We start from the raw sequence: 3192 nt of genomic DNA on the forward strand, positions 1-3192 counted from the left end.
GTAGTGTGAACCTCATGATTTATGTCCTCATGATTAATCTTGGTGTGAATCTGATGGTTTGTGTGCTCATAGTTTAATGTTGGCTCTATGCATTCCAAGCCAACACTATATGTATGAGCCCATACTAACAACTTAGTGCATCACTTATTTCTCTTCCGCATTCACGATATCTCCCATCAAGCGGTTGATGCTGACGAAGGAAACACCATAGATCATGCCACCCTCTACACACTCGATGACTACCTTGCCCAAGAGGACATCTTGCACTCGTTCGCCAGGGAGATCGCAATGGAAGTGAAGCAAGCTCTTGAAGCAGGACCTCTTAGTTGGAGTGGTCCGAGGACCTATATGAATAGGCGGCAAGAAGAAGCTAATAAATAATTAGTTAACGATTACTTCTGTGTGAATCCTCTCAACAGCGCCAAAATTTTCCCGAGAAGATTTAGAATGAGAAGACCCCTCTTCGAGCGTATTGTCCATGCACTAGGTTAGTGCTCTTCGTATTTCATAATAAGGACAGATGTTGTTGGCCGTGAAGGGCTCACTCCATTGCAGAAATTTATGGCCACTATTCGCCAATTGGCATATGGTACCCCTGCGGACGCTCTAGATGAGTACCTAAAGATTTGTGAGAAGACCGCCCTTGACTACTTGAAGCTATTCACCGAAGGCGTTATTTCTATATTTGATGATGAGTATACACGAAGACCAAACACCGAAGATGTGCAACATTTACTTGATGTTGGTGAGAGTCGTGGTTTTCCTCGAATGTTAGGAATCCTCAACTGTAAGCATTGGTGCTGGGAGAAATGTCCCATTGCACGGAAGGGTCAATTCACTCGTGGAGATAAAGGCGTCCCTACTCTAATTCTAGAAGCAGTTGCTTCGCATGATCTTTGGACATGGCATGCCTTCTTTGGTGTTCCGGGATGCAACAATGATATCAACGTACTTACCCAATCGACGTTGTTCATGCAACAGTTGAGTGGGCAAGCACCTCTGGTGAACTATCATGTCAACGAGAAGGAATATCAACATGGTTATTACCTTGTTGATGGGATATATCCTTAATGGGCCGCATTCATCAAGTCAATACCGATGGCCCAGATAGAAAAGCACAAGCTGTTTGTCAAGAACCTAGATGGGGTTAGGAAGGATGTGGAACGTGCATTTGGTGTGTTGCAAAGTCAATGGTTTATTTTATGTCACCCTGCTCGTTTATATGCTCGGGGTGATATCAAGAATGTTATGACAGCATGCATCATCATGCATAACATGATAGTCGAGGATGAAAAATAAGATGCAGACAATATTGTTGATGTGAACGAAGAAGCATGCACATCGATAGTTTTTCCATCGGTCTTTGATCATGGTGCCATGCCAGCATTTACTGACGTACTAGAAAGAGGTGCTAGAATCCGTCATCGCCCAACACACAAAAAACTAAAAGGTGACTTAGTCGAGCATATTTGGAAAAAGTTTGGGTCACGATAGATTATGTTCATGTGTTCATTCATGTAATGCAATATATATTTTCATATATTCCAGAGATTTATATTGGTGCTTTATTTGTGGATCTATTAAAAAAGTCATCATGCATTTATGCATGTGTGTACCAACAAGCCTAATTTGCATCCGGACAATGCCACAAATGAGCTATAATGCTGAAATGTTACTATAGGTCTCATATTACAATATTTTTTGTTGTTTATGATACTACACTTATGATACTATGCATTACAAAGGTCGTATCACAGACTAGTATCATATACATAATATTAGTACATGCTACCACTTATTACAACCAGCCTAAGGCCAGCGTGCGCGACACTTTCATTTCTACGTAGACGACCTCGATATTCAATAAAGAATACTTGAGGGTGAGGGGGAAGCGGGAGGGGCCAACGATTGATTCAACCTTACGGCGCACGTCCTCTTTACACACTCGACGTGGTGGCAATCCCTCTATCGAGCACGGCTCTCTTTGATCTCGCAGGGGAAATGTCAATGAGAGGGTCTAGCCGCATCGACATGGTCAATAGGGTGATTGTTGTAGCGAGAGGAAAGGGCGAACAGATGAGACAGAGTGACAATCGACTAAAGGAGGTGACTGTGGTAGCTAGGGGGATGGGGCTTAGGCCTATGACAATGCATTGTTTCTTAAGAGTTGTATCTACATTAATAATTTGGGATAATGCATGCATATGATTGGGCTAGAACCACTTTTTGCCACGTACAAGGGTTGTATGTTAGCTACTCCTTCATTAACTAGTATGTCACATCACATCAGCAAAATGTCTATGAAACTGTGCCTAGAGTACTAAGATACAATATCATTCTCTTTCTTCATTAACTAGTATGCCACATCAGCAAAATGTCTGTGAAACCGTGCTAAAAAACTAGCATTAATATAGGCTTTTAAGGCTTGTGCTAAAAAACTAGCATTGATATAGGCCTTTAAGGCATGTGCCAATGCATCGTATCTTAGCACATAATCATATGCGTAACAAAAACATAAGGCATGTGCCAATGCATCGTCTCTTAGCACGTAATCATATGCGTAATAAAAACATAAGAAACAATTAGTACAATGCATTGTATCTTATGTGTTATGTCTAAATTTAATGATTTGTGGCTCATGCATGCATGTGATTTGGTTAGCACCTCTTTTTTACCCATGGCCACGTGGCAAGGTTGTATATTAGCTAAGATACAACATCACTGTCTTTCTTCATTAAATACAGTGCCACATAAGCAAAATGCCTATGAAACCGTGCTAAGAGACTTGCATTGCCACAGGCCTTAGAAACAACTAGTACAATGCATTGTATCTTATGTGGTGTATCTAAATTTACCAACTAATACAATGCATTGTATCTTATGTGGTGTATCTAAATTTACCTAAATACTTAAAAGTGCAACTGCATTTTTAAGCCTCCCCGAGTGCATGTGTCTTATCCGTCCGATCGCGCACACTCATCTTCAATTCCACGCGCATGGATTTATTTCAGGCTTCATTTTTTCTAAAATCCATAACTTTTGACTCTAGCGTCGAATTTCAAATCCGTTTTCACCGTTGTGTTTGTCGCGACAAGTACTTGAAAACTAGATCTCATACACTACAAGGGATATGCTAATACACGACGCTATTTTTTCGTCGCTACATTGTCACGGTTTTTAATTTACGACGAT

General features: G+C 40.9%; 1 pseudogene; it reads left to right on the plus strand.

Annotated features, from left to right (window-relative positions):
• The first annotated feature begins 447 nt into the window (after window positions 1–447).
• LOC123406144 lies at window positions 448–1494 on the plus strand (annotated as a pseudogene).
• The last annotated feature ends 1698 nt before the right edge of the window (window positions 1495–3192 follow it).

Source organism: Hordeum vulgare, chromosome 6H (assembly GCF_904849725.1).
Source record: "Hordeum vulgare subsp. vulgare chromosome 6H, MorexV3_pseudomolecules_assembly, whole genome shotgun sequence".
Lineage (NCBI taxonomy): Eukaryota > Viridiplantae > Streptophyta > Magnoliopsida > Poales > Poaceae > Hordeum > Hordeum vulgare.